Source organism: Thunnus thynnus, chromosome 15, assembly GCF_963924715.1.
Source record: "Thunnus thynnus chromosome 15, fThuThy2.1, whole genome shotgun sequence".
In the NCBI taxonomy this organism is placed as follows: Eukaryota; Metazoa; Chordata; class Actinopteri; order Scombriformes; family Scombridae; genus Thunnus; species Thunnus thynnus.
In genome coordinates, this window is record NC_089531.1 from 27029229 (window position 1) to 27044027 (window position 14799).

At 42.3% G+C, this 14799-nt stretch overlaps 1 protein-coding gene across 3 annotated transcripts in view; it reads right to left on the reverse strand.

Moving 5' to 3' along the window:
- Nucleotides 1-14799, reverse strand: part of ptprua (protein tyrosine phosphatase receptor type Ua) — a 229801-nt gene that overhangs the window by 189934 nt on the left and 25068 nt on the right. The gene's annotated exons all lie outside the window — the stretch shown is intronic.

Consider the following 14799-nt stretch of genomic DNA (forward strand, 5'->3'; position numbering starts at 1 on the left):
GTGTTGCTCTACGCTGCAGCCGCTGAGCCTGGAGGTGAGAGATCAAGTCCACAGATCATCAATCAGACCAGAGCTGTGAATCGTCTTTACGTTCGCTCCAAGGTCACGCTGCACAGTTCTTGAAAACTCTCAACTTGAGGACACATTCCCTGAGTTTGTCCATTCATCATCGGTAACCCCGGAGCAGGCCAACAGACAGGCCCATTCAGCCGTTCCTCCATGAAACGACCCCACAGACGCATCGTCCACGTATAAGATGGACTTTTGGTACGCTGCGCTACTCAAAGGGCAACACTTCAGAACCCCAGAGAACTTGCTGAGCTCATCCCCAAGTTCAAAGAGGCCTTTGTTAACTGAACTCTTATATAAAGACAGACACAGTTACAGCGTACACACAAACTATTCCCTGTCTCCTGCACCTGGTTTGCAAAAATGAAGTGTCTCCCTTGGGTGTTTCGTAGTCTCGAAAGAAGGCCGAGACCGCAGAGGACCGGGAGAATAAATAGATTGCGCTCTCTTTCTCTCTCTATGTATGTAAAGATAAGCGGATATTTTCCACACAGGGAATTATGTAGTCCCAGTTTTTAAGTAGTGGACTGGTTTGACTTTGCATCAAGAAGCACCACGATAAAACAAGACCCATCAGACGTGATTCCTGCACTATCTTGACAAACGAGCAGTTCTTACTAGGACGTAATGGTCTCTAAAATGAGCCTTGTGCTGTAGCGCACATTAATGAGAAGCACTGCTTTAGTGGGAGCTCTCTCTCTATGTGTGTGTGTGTGTTTATTCTGATATACGTAGTCTCACAGACGGAGCTCTGCCACAGGGCCCATGCAGCTGCAGACAGTGGCTCTGCTGTGTTCAAACAGTGGACAACAGGCTCTCTATCCCTCACACAGTTAGTAAGTTGCCCTCTCATCTTCCTCCTCTCCTAATCTTCTCTTCGTCACTCTTCCCTCAGTCTGCAGCAGAGGACAGACATATTGTTATTGAGGCATTACAAACTTTCTGCTCTGTTATTTCTTGCACTTTCTCCATCACTGCGACTCTTTGTTCCTTCAGCTCATTCTGTTTCTCTTTCTGCAGCAATCTCGCGCTGTCCATCCCTTCGTTTCGGTCTCCTGTAGACTCTGATAATGAGAGTATACGGTTTTGCTTCCCTGCTCTCGTGTTCTCTGTGAGCAGCATGCTGCTTTGCCATTGCGATAGGGGTTTAAATCCTTCAGCACAGGCCGCCGGCACCGCTGCAGTTATCCACTGGGCCGGAATAAATCCAGGAGCCTCCAGTCTCGCCTCTGAATGAGTCCACACCCCTGAAACCGAGCCCAGAACACCCCCCCTCCTTCTCCTCCTCCTTTGCACCAATCCAGCAGCAATGAAACCAAAAGGCCTTCCTCTGGTAGGTTTAGCTTCCCTCCCTCCCTTGCCTACCCTGCCTTCACAAAGGATGATTTCAGCTGCCTAATCAACTAGAAAAAAAACTTGTGCCCTCCTCCCAGTTCCTGCTACAACCACCTCCCCTCCCTCCTCTTCCACCACGCAAATTTCACATGCCAGTGATTTTGTTTTTCAGAACATGAAGGGAGAGGGCGATTGCTTCGAACAAGATTTTCTCCCAAGCATATTTGAAATGTCAACATCATTAAGACCAACTGTCAAAGTTAGTGACAGTGAAAGGGCCCCTACCTACCTAATCATTATAACTTCATGCCAAGTCTTTAAAAAATCTAGGGGAAAATGTTGTTTTTCTGTCAAAGCTCCACAGGCTTACATCCCCGCTTGCATCCGCAAGGGCTCAAACACCTGTGGTAATGATCTCAGTGACAGAATCAGGCAATTACTGGACATTTTTATTCACGCCCCCGGCTAGGTCAAATCTCACACACCCACAGGCTCGCTCACTTGGTGCTTTTTCTTTTCTGCCTCCCCCCCACCCCTTCCCCAAACACCAAGTCAGGGTTTGGGCACAGCAGACAGCCGTGGTGCCCTCTGGCGAACCCCGCCGCCAAAATCCTCCCGAGTCCCTGGGTCTTGTCTTGCGCCAGCAGAAGTTAGAGGTTAATCCTGAGTCAGGTGTCCAGTGGTCCTGTTAGCTCTATGGAGCCAGGGTTTTAAATCTCGGGTTCAAAGCTGGGCGAGCCACAGGGCAAGAGACCATAGCAGCACATACTGCTAGTTGATGTCTTCAAACTTTGGTTAAATAGGTAAATACAGGGATATGATGAAGGTGATTGATTGAATTAAATTGTAGACTTAATCAATACTACAACGGTTATCTGGGACACCCTTATCCTTAACTGATTACTTGTAGTAGTGGTATCAGTAGCAGTGTTAGCAGCATTAGTGACAACAGTAATAGCATTCGTTCTTGTAGTAGAAATGAAAGTAGCTTTAGTAGAAATAGTATCAGTAATAGTATCAGCACCATAACAAGCAACAGCAGTGGTAGTAGCACTTATAGATACATTAGATAAGGTTGTTAAAAGTATTGATGCTTTGATACTTTTTCAATACCATGTGTTTAAAACAATACTAACTCCATTAATTATACATTTGATAGTATCTAAAAAAAAGATCTACAATCAGTTTTTCAACCCAAGGCTGCACAGATGAAACAACAGGGAAGAAAATCAACTGGTCTTCAACCTATGGCAACCTGTGACTGTTATGGCATTCACTCCAGCAAAGAACCCACCATGTGACTGGTGGGTCACATGGTGCTAGCCATGGCAAATTTAATTTTATAAAAAGAAAAAAATTATCCAATTATTGTGCCTGGACTTTTTTTTCTTTTTGCCGTGGTATTGAAAGAGGTATCAAGTATCATTTTTTTATACTAGTATTGTATTAAAGTTTAAAATTCTGGTATCATGACAACCTTACATTAGCAGCAACACACACGGTGGCAGCATATGACATGTGTTGGCCCGTTAGGTTACACCAGTGTCCTGTTCTTCAGCGTTGACATGATGTCAATGCTCCGGAAAAAGCACAATTTTTTTTTTGATCCCTAACCCACTCTGATTAATCATTCATTAAGTTTTATATAATATCAGAAAATAGTGAACAGAACAGCAATCAGAATTTCCTAAAGCAAATCCTCACAATCATAAGCTGATATGAGGGAATGTTGGCCTTTTTTCTTGAAAAATGACAATAATTACCACATCAAAGAAGTTCATTTTCCATTGATGGGCTCTCATATACTGTATGTGCTATGGGCGTCAAATGATGTGACACAGCAGGTGTGTGTTGAACTTAAGTAGTTGTGACACAGTTACACTGCAACACTATTAGTAGTAGTGATAGCATTAGTAACATCAGTAGTACTTGCAGTAGCAGTAGTGGTATTAGTAGTATTGTAGAAGTAGCATCAGTACGTAGAAGCGTCAGCATTGTAGAAGCATAGCAGCAGTATTAGTAGAGGCATCGGTGGTAACAGTAACAGCAGCAGTACTAGCAACAGAAGTAATAGAGGCAGTAGCATTAGAAGTACTAGAAGCATTAGTATTGTAGCAGTAGTCATAGTAGCATTTGTAGCAGGCAAACAACAGCAGCTGTAGCATTAGTAGCAGCATTATTAGCCTACTTACCAGCATCAGCAGTATTAGTAGTGTACAGTAGCAGTCAAAAGTCTGGACAAATTTTGGGAAAGTGTGTCCAAACTTTTGACTGGTATATTGTATGTAGTGGTAGCATTAATACAAAGCAGAAGTAGCACTAGTGTTAGTAGTAGCAGCAGTAATAGTAGGAGTGGTAGTGGTGGTAGCAGAATGAATTGGTAGCTAGTAGCAACAGCATTAGTACTTCATGGCATCAGCAGAGTTAAAATATAACTGGCACTTAATTATAGCAGAATTAGCACTTACCAGTAGTATTAGTAGACTTGTTATTAGTAGTAGCATATGTACTTGGGTGTGGTGGAGTTAGTCATAGTAGTAGATGTAGCAGTGACAGTTGCAGTGATGGTTGATAAAGCTAACCCTAAAAAAACATTCTTCTCACTTAAAAAAAATGTGAGAGAGAGATTTCACTCTTTTAAAATGTAAAAGTATGCACTTTTGCTTTTTCCCCTTATGTAGGCATGCGTGTGTCACAATTTGTGTTTCGGTGTGCATTTTCTCACATTGCTGCAATGTGAGTTGTGTCGCAGGGCGTTCTTCCATCTCTGCTGCAGTAAGCAGTCCAATAGGTGAGCAATTCAAGCATGCCTCTAGCCCAGGTAAGCACAAACAACTCAAGATAATCTAACCTCTTGTTAAGGATTTATATACAGTAAACCACCCCAAAAATACGCCAGCCATCCCTGGATATGACAAACTCACTGGCCTTCACTCACATGGTGATTATCCATTTGTGGCAGATTGTGTCAACACACTCCAACCCCAACTCTACTGTGCCCAGCCAACCGGCCACACTAAACCTTCTATTAGTGATTCCACTTATGCTCTCACTTCTTTGCCTCTACAGAGTCACCCTGCCTTGTATTATAATCCCTCTCCAGTGGATTCTAATTAAACAAGGACAACACATGGGGTCAAAGACACTGCCCAGATGGCAAGGACACATAGGCTAAAGAAGGCTCATACTTGTATTGGACTGTGCTTCAGAGCTCGTTACTCAACCTCTCTCCCTTCTGCTGGAAACAGACTAAAAAAGGGCTGTCACTTCATTCCTAATCTGTGGCCCTTATTAATTGCTCCACCCTCACTAAATGCACTCATGCATATACAGACTGAGGACAGGACACACATACACACGCATAAACACGGCTCAAGTCAACTGTTACTGTCCTTGGCTGCAGCCTCTACAATAAAGATGTGAGTGACTCATTACCATAAAGTAAACCACTTTCTGGAAAGTGAAGAGCTCTCTTTCTCCTTCACTCCCTCCCCCATTCTCTCCCTCCCTCCCTCTCTCTCGTTCTCTGTGATTGGCAGGTTTAATTAACAACAGGTCTTCCGGCCTGGCAAAAAGTGGGTGACAGAGATGGCGAGTGGTAGGGAGATGGAGGGGAGGGGGAAGGTGGAGATATGAAAACAATACATAGCCTACTTTTGTGTGCATATAATTAGAGATGTCTGGGACTCTACAGAACCATGTGGGCGTGTGATGCGGAGATTCAGGCAGAAGCAATTTATGTGCAACCCGTCCCTTAGGAGTGACAATGACAAACATGTCACACATTGTTCTACATACGCATTCCTCCTCAGCGCTAACCACAAAAGGGCAGCTGTAACCCCTGCTTGTAACTGACAAGCTAAAGTTACCTAGTTGTTAAGTACATGGCATACGATATGAAGAGAAGCAACAAAGAATCAGGATGTCAGTTACCAAATTTGCATTACTTCAAGTGTGACAAATGACCTTCTTCCGTCAGCTGACGTCAGGAAGTTATTCTAACATCTTGCTTTTTGGCTGAGGAGTAGTTTTTTCCTGCCATGTCGCCCAAGGTTTGATACTTTACCTGCCTCTTTTGCATTTATATGTTCCCTTTAGGCCACATTATCCATAGGTACAATATTTCTTTTCAAGTTATGCTGACAACACCTCGCTTTACCTACCCTTAAAGCTCTGTAACTACAACAAATTAGCAAACCCCAATAACTGCCTTCAGGACATCACTTCCTGGTTCAGAACTTTCTCCAACTCAGTGAGAACTTTTGTATGAAGCAATATCCCATAATGCAAATATAATCCAATGAAACACACCTTTAATTAATTCAATACACCCAGGGGTTTTACAACATCAGTCTATCTTGGACCAAAGGTTAATGTTTGCTATCTTTAGCTAAAAATTACTGATTAACTGATTTTAATGAGTCAGTTCATAGACTTTTGCAGTCTTCTCTAGTTAGATTTTGGTATTAAACTCCATACTCAATATTGTGGGAATACTTTTGGCATAAAAATAATCAGTCTTGGCATAATATTAGCACCTCTAAAATCCACAATGGCTAAACCTTAATTGTTATTTCGTGATTAATCAAACTCACAAATTAATTGTAATTCAGGGAATTGTTGTGGCATTTATTTAGCATAAAACCATAACACCATAGCATCAATCCTTAAATATAGGTACCATCTTCAAAAAAGCCACATGAGTTTAACCCCATGGGTAACTTATTTCCAGTCGGTGCTCCTCCTGTGGCAGAGAGCTTTCTTTAGTTTCATAATACATTAACACCAGCGAGGAGCTTCTACATGAAACACAGAGTGGAAAAAAAAAAAAAATCAACCGGTGGAGCCTTTTGATGGCAAGCTTTCTGCTGCTCTCATCACTTTTCTAGGTCAGAATACAGGAGGCTGTGTTAAAACCAACTCACAAACAACATATGTCAACTGCTGCCTTATGCAAGGGCGAACAACGTAGATCTGTTTTTAATGTCTACTTGGGTCATCCCTGCATCATCCCTCCAGTGTCTGGGCCATCCTCATCATCCTCTCATGCCCTATTATTAATGTGTATGGGCTCGGTGACCCCAGCCACAGTGCCATCTGCTCAGACTCTATTGATGCTGAGATTAGGGGTGTAGGCTAGGAGGGCACTGGGACACACATGTTCGTTGGCAGATCTGGAGACGCCTTCTCTGACTCACTTTCACCTCAGCCCAGCCTGCTAGATCAGACGGCGGAGGCGAGATGAAAGGTGATGCGCAGAGTTGCAGTACAGACAGAAAGCTGACCACCAGCTGATTTCCATGCTGTTTCCCCAACAGCCTTCCATCGATGTAATCAATAATCTTACTACCCCCCCTGTACTTCACACACTCCTCTCCTCTCTCACTTCCTTCACTTCTCTCTCTTCTTCTCTGCCTCCACCTGAAATGCTGCACCCATAGTTGAGGGTCTTGCTTATTGAATCAATGATTCAGGGCCTCCTGTAATGGCAAGCTTATAAAAACCGCAACAGCATGCTCCAAGCACCGGCGGCGATACATCTCATAAAACAGAGCAAGGATTTTAGAGGTATATGCCTCCAGTCAATCTTGGCTAGGCTAACTTGTTCGTCCGTGAATGCAAAGATGCTACAGCTCGCTAATTCCCATGCAGGGCATGATCCGTCAGCTCCTTGCTCATGAATGTAATCCTTTACGTTTATCTGTCTGAGTTTAGAGGCCGTGGGGGCTGCAACCCCCGTACTCGCTACTGATACAGACAGTGTTTGGAAGGCAAACAGAGCAGATGCTGGGCCAGGTGCTGTTGCTTCTTATAACTGCCAAAAACACCGTCATTGTCTGAATCATTGCCAAGGTGGCCCCTACACATAAAAGTCAGAAGGAAAGTAGACAGAAAAAGAGAGCGAACCAACAAAAATATGCATGCCAAGAAAAGAGGAAGTAGAAGGACAGATGTGTCGAGAGGACCACGACGGGGAAGCTAGGCATTAACTCCGACAGGGTTAAAGATTTGATTCCCAGCAGGAAGGTCTACGCTTGAAGTGTTTATTAATTTCACTTTCACACCCATTTATCCAGGAAAAGTCGGCTTCTATCACACATCCTGCTGCAAATTGACATAGTTTCTCCAAATCACAGTCGGAGCCGCTCGGTGTGACTGAAGTGCTTGTCGGCTCATCGAACGGCATCTGTAACCTCCCCCCCCCCAACACCTATCGATACCGCAGCTGGTGAGGGCTGTGTCCCACAATTTTTGTCACTTTCCGAAAACCAACCATCTGACAATCAAGTGCACTTCACGCAGTGATAGGCCAGGTGTGCCAACAGGAGAAAAGTATGCAAGACTTTTTTCATTCTTTAAATGACAACTTTTCACTTTTAATATGTGCAAATGAGTGCAGCACCAGGAACGTCTTCAAGGAGTGACTGATTGCACCGATACTGCTTTCAGTAAGCAGATGGGGTACCAGCCAAAATGAGACCGATCCCCAAATTCTTCATTAATGTGACTGGAATCATTTTTAGGCTATATAAGGTAACATGAGGTCAGGGATTGCTGCAGCACTATTTTATAATGAGTTCTACGCAGTGAAGTATACAGATTTTAAACTTAGGAAAAAGAGCACTAGTGGTGATGAGTACTTGCTATTGGCAGATAACCTGAGTTGAGAGTTAGAAAAACTTTTGCCTTCCGATGTGGTCTGACAACCCAGCGTGTGAAGTATAACCATCCGCAGAGTACCTGCACTGGAGTGGCTGAGGATTATGTGCTCAAAAGTACCTCTAGAGTAGTTTCAGATGGAGGGAAGAGTATTACTCATCACTTCCTCCACTTCCTCAGCCTGAACTCTGGAGCTCTGACATTCATGTTTACCATTACAAAGTAAAATGCTACGGAAAAGGGCAACGCTGAGCTCCAAAAAACTGGCATTGATTCAAATTTACTTTACAGAAGGAGGAAGTGAAGAAGCCAACGATGAAGATGTCCTGCAGTGATAGCAGACACACAGGTGTTGCTGCTCATGCTGAATAACCTCCCCCGCTGTGCACAGGAGGGTCACTGCTAACCTTGACAAGGGTGAACAGGCGCTGCCGCAGTGCCCTTGTTCACTCCGTGGGGGACATGTCATATTATTTATTTAATAATTTGACGGGTTTTTTTTTCTTACAAGTTTCCCTTCAACTTTTAATATCTCTTGTGCGCCACAGGGACACTCGGAGGCCCACAGGTTTGATAACTTTAAACGCCCGCTTTTTAAAGTGTAATATCTACAGCTACCCTGGGACCTACGCGCCCCGGGTCTTGCTCCATATCACTGATTTTTTTTTTCTTGTATCTTACAAAATTAAGGGTAAGATATAAGAAGGAGTGAATTTGTAGTTTGGCAGTTAATCTAACTTGAGTTTATCTGCACTGTGGTCTTCTTCATTAATGACACGGGGGACTAAACATGTGAGCCCAAGAGGGAAAACTCTGGAAGATAAAGAGTTGGTAGGAGGAGGTAGCAGAGCTGAAAAGAAATAGCTTTTGGCATCATGCAGTTATTTTCCCCCCAGAAGCTGCAGAGAGGAAAAGAAGCGAGAGGAATGCTATTCCTGCAGTTTGGCCCCAGATGTCATCTCAATCTAAAGTGACACTTGCTGACAGCACTGCCACAAAATCATCCTGTGGCTGAACTTTGACCCCATCTGCTGAAACTGCTGCTTGACTGTGTCACACTGCAGAGCTAACCGAGCGACAGTTTCCTCTCTGCTGCAAGCATCACCATTCACATCAACCTGTCATCAGTCGTGACAGGTCCAACCACAGGTTTCATGGCTGGGGAATAGCTTGGACAATTGGTTCACAGCCACAGTGTAAACACACTGTCGGCTAGGCAGCGCAAGCGATAGAGGAATATTCATAAAGATTATTCATCGCTGGCTGGCAGTGGCAGTGACAAATCTGTGAGGTAATAGCAGCAGCCCAATCTGACGGAGAACAGGGCTGGACTAAATGGACATGCAGCCATCACTGCAGAACAGTCATGCTCCTGCATATCTCATCTCCGTGTCCAGCTCATCCTTAATACAACCGCACAGTCGTAGCTACAGCCGACAAGATTCTACATCATCAATCTCACCTGCCATTCCCCAACAAGTTGGCCATGTCTGTGTGCTGACAACAATGATTTCAGTACCACAGGGTAAATTATCCTTGAAAGGAAAAATCCTCCCTCAAACACTCCTGCTCTTTTATATATCATCAGTCTGTGATGTTGAGTGCATTCCAGGACTTAAATTTTGATGAAGTGCTCTAATTTATTTTTCTGGTGTACCCATTTTCCCTCAGACTGCTTTGTCTACGTCCTGTGTGTGGGGCTAGTAGGGTATCATTTGAAAATGTTTGATAACAGCGCTGATGCCACACTTTCAGTAATGATACCTTTTTTCGATGACTCGCATTGAGAAATATAAATGTTTTTCAAAAATATATGTTTTTTTTTTCACTTAACAGAAGATAGACATAGTTCTCAAACACAAACAGACATATAAGAACTTTGCCCAAAAAACACAGTATTCTGTGTCCCAATTTAATACTACATACTAATAGTATACAATATATACTAACAGGAAATAGGAATTGCGCCATGGGATATAATTTTCAAGTCATTGTTAAAGCACAAATGCTACACATTCCCTATTTCAGCTTCTCAATAGTGAGTCTTTTCTGCTTTTCTTTGTCTTATGTAATAATACACTGAAAATCTTTAAGTTCTGAACTGTTGAACAAAATAATAGGGATTTGCACAGAACCCAGTATCTGTATTTGTATCTGTATTTGTTGAGGCAGCAAAATAATTTGTATTTGTATTTAAATAAAAGCAGAAATTGGCATAACAATCCTGTTTTTGTTTTATTACACTTCTAATTTCAGGATATTAAAGTGTTAAAATAACTGTTCTTCAATCAACTATTTGCAAAGTAAGGTTACCACCCCAGCTCTTGAACCCCGATCTGCCAAACCATGGACGACTGCACTGACCACTCAGCCAAAGCTCAGCTCCACCACACACACAGACCTGCAGCTATTTATACATCTATGATATAGAGACAGACAGAGTGCAGCAGAGGAGAGACAGCAACAGCAATGTAACCTCACTATGCTACGAGTCCCGACCTTCTTGATGTTATCTGACATGTTTATTTTTCCTTCCTGAAAACAAATTTTTAAAATATATGTACAAAATAAATATTCATACTGCAAATACTGTATTGGGATTTGGTTCCACCCCTACAAAATAAGCAATTTGAAGATCTCAGTTTAAGCATTACAAAATTGTGATGGGCATTTTTCACAATTTTCTGACAGTGTGCAGACTAAACCATTACTCAAGAAAATAATCAGGAGATGAATTGCAAATGAAAATAAATGCTGTTGTCTTTATTGAAACCACAGACCATATCTTTTTTAGATGTGGTTCTGGGTTCAGTCTTGCAATTGGCTGGCAGCCATAGCTCTATCTTTTTCATTTCATTTTTCTTCAAGTGTTTTTCTTCAAAATAAAATAAACTTTGTTCCAATATAGTTAGCTCAATTTTGAACTTATCTCCTAGATTTATAGCATTTCTTAATTAGTTTAAATTATATTGGAAATCACTGAAACTGATGAAACAAGAAATGAAAACATTGTATTCTTGTGATAAAGCATTTATCATCAGAACTCTGTATGTCCTTTGTGCTGCCCATACTGGGGCAATAGTGTTATTTGAGTATGCTTCATTCTGTCACCTTACATACTCAAAACCTGCTTAGAATTATTGCTCAGATTTTGTATGTAAGAAGCAGCTCCAGTGTCAGTATAGACCACCAAAGCAACAAAATAATTCCCAGGAGTCCAAGGTACTTCACCACCATCTGTTACCTAACAGTGTTAAAGTGGTTTAAGGTGAATTTGTCCAAGGTTCATTCCTTCAGATTTGACAAGACAAGTGCTCTTGCCTGGCTTGATGATATTTCCTTTCATGTGGGTTGTTGAGGAATTAAGAGACACTTTGCTGAGTGAAATGCAGTCAAGATTCCAGAGACAGATTTTATTTTCAGTGCAATTACTCCACTGCAATTGGGTAAGCTGTCTATGCAGTTGCTTTCAAAGCATCATCCTCTCACTCTCAACACTCGGACAGTTTGAGGCATGATCTGTGGCAGACGGCAAGCTCTCAGGTCGAAGAAGAGATGGACTGGGGGAAAAGTAGAGGGGGATCTCTCTAAGCCTTTCTAAAATTTGCCAAAAAGCAAGCTGACATCTGAGTATTCTCTGTAGTTGAAACGTCTGGACACTTTCAGCTCCCTGGCTTTTGTTGCAGGTCCTCTGGGATTCCATAATCATACAATTAGCAGCACTCTGCGTATCAGCAACACACAGCAAATTCCAACATCCAAATTCCATCAGCAGCTGAATCTGAAGCAGCTAAGGCGTTCATGCTATGTGAATTCATTCCAACTGTTTTACTGATTTCATGAAGCATTTCATCCAGCAGATCATTATATAGCTTGTTAAAATAAAACAGAGCTGCGTAAGCGATGAAATGAGTTACTGTGGGAAAAGTGAGCAACAGCAATCACAAACCCAGCATTCTCCATTAAAATAACCTAAATTGAATACCAACATTGGCATTCCCTAACACGAGGATGTCTAAAACAGAGAAAATTAACTTTTATTGGCTTAACATGTTTAGTGATAAGCTTGAAAGGTAGCGCGGTGCCTGCTGGCACTACTCCATCTGCTCAATAATTATTTGTTGTATTTGAGGGGAAAAAACAACACATTTTATAACACCTGGAGAGGCGACGCCGGTCATGGTTCTCTCCACAAAAGCACTGAGGTGGTCTGGTAATGTTGTCAGCTCCATTATCAACGCATAGTGGTGACAGGCATGTGTGAGCAGCAGCAGCACTGGTAGATTAATGTCATAAACTTATTGCACAAGGTGATAATGGTCAGGGATGGTCTGATTGCAACCACGATGTAGCCTCCTACATACAGTATCTCCTGCTTGAAAATTACCTGATTATTCCAGATGATCTAATGTAAGAAATCTGACAACTGATGACAACTGAAGATACCAGCAAGTTCTATCAATTTAAACAACAAAGTATAAACATACCAGAGACACCCCTATCCCCCCTATCAGCAGGACGAAATGATTTACTTGCTTTTTATCAACAAGTACACATAGATGACGGCTGCAATGCCCACATCATTGTTCACATACTCACTTACGTACTTTATGCTCCCACCGGTCATGTGCTGAATAGCATCTCGCCATCTAACCATAATGCGCATGAAGTATATCAGCTGTCAGAGACTGAAATCACAGTTTCAAACGTAAATACAGAGACCACATAAAATAGTCCCGTATTCAGCAATGAAACAAGGCAGACCTTCCTACCATTACTTGTCACAAAGTAAATTAAATAATGTAAGCTGTTACAGTGGGGAATAAAATTAATTTAAAATACTGCCCGATCACATAAAATACAGCCGTCTAGTGTTGAAGTGGTGCCACCAACAGTTGAAATCTGATGCTGAACTATAAATCAATGGTGGGAGTCCCATTACAATCTTGAATCAAGCATGAATCTGATTAAAGGCACAAATACAACTTAGTTGAGATTAGGACAAGATCATGGTTTGAGATAAAACTCGTAATTAATATGACCACTAGAAGGCTTTGACACTTGAGCGTAAATGTGTCATTCATATGCTGAAACAACTGGATCAAATTGGGAGAGCAGTCCCAGAGATACACTACATGGGAAGTTAGATGGAGCAGAAATAGCTGGGGTTCAGCCTAGACAGACATAATAAAGCCTGTTGCAGGCCACATTGCATTTCACCAACTCAACTCCAATGGAGAAAATTGACTTTAGTTGCATTATAGCAGCCCTGACTCCTCCTTCGATGATAAGAGGAAATCATTTTTAGATAAATCAAAGTAATCGTGCTACTGTTATATATAAAGTTAGTGGAGTTTGCAAAGTCTTCTAGTTATTTACAGGCCTAAGAGCTTCCACAAGCCAATGAAGTCTTCAACTGTGATGATTAAAAGTATTTTAATTCCGTCGAACACCTTTACAAGTTTGCTTTCGCCACACTGCCAATAAAACTCTCCCAGACGAAGAGAATGACTGGCAACTAACAGTGTAGGCAATTAAAATTTCTCAAAAGCCATCAAAGTGGTAGAATATAAGGCCTTACTGACTTCTACCTCAGCCAGGCTGCTTCGTTCTCACTGCCTCTGTCTGTCAGGCTGCTTTGGCTGATTGAATATGTCCATGCATTTGATGCCTGACCAACCCATTTAGACTGCAGAGAAACAGGCCCACGAGGACTGCATGTGCTCATCAGGAAGGTGAGGAGTGAAATGTGGGCTGCGCTTTATCATTTCATATTGGTCATTTTTTATCAGTTTCAAGCTTAATTGTGCCAATTTTCTTCAGCAAAACACATAATTAAAGTGAGATTGTTAATCTGTTGCTTCTGAAATTTAGTCCCACAACTCTGGAGGCTTTTAACTGTCTGGTAAGCCATGTGAATTGGGCTACATAGATGGATTTCTGTGATTTTTCCTCCTCTATAAAATGGGTGTCGAAAAAACCCTTGTTCCATTGCCATCTCATTATCATGAACTATAATTACAGAATGTACTCATTTTCTTGAACAACATGTAGCCATTATGCAATTCACCATTGTTCTATTAAAGATCTTGTGTTATTTCCTCCAGAACAACCACATTTCATCATTGCCTTTTGTGTGAGCATACACTCCATTTTCACCATTTACAGCCTCCACATTTGCCCCAGGAGAGCTGTGTGTGTCAGGCTATTTTGTGTTGGATTAACACTGAGCTGGATCCACATCGCTACACACCAAGGACCCTCTCTACATCCTCCCCGAAGCCCATGAAAGCCCACCTTCTCGCGTCAGCGCTCATTTCAGTGTGGTCTTTTCAAGCTAACCTCCTTCCGACCTCCAATCTCAGAGTCAGCGCCGCTCAGTGTTGGGGTTCGCTCACATGGTTTCATTCCAAGATTAAATTACCTTTTTGCTCTGACTTCTCTGAGCTCCCGCCAACGGGGGCCGGGTGCACTTAAACAACACACCAGGTTTCACCTCAGCAATCACACATTTTGTAGGTGAAACTATGTAGCTGAGGTAAGAGACCTCCAAGTGCAGCCACACACAGTCACTGCACTTTGATACTGGAGCGTTTGCCTGATTACAGCAGAAATACAAATCGAGGGTGGCACTGCATCTCATGTATTTAACATGCAGAGCTGCATGACAATTGCTAGCAGCTCCAAAAGGCAACTCTTTAAACTTCAATACCCATAGATCCTGCCATATGATGT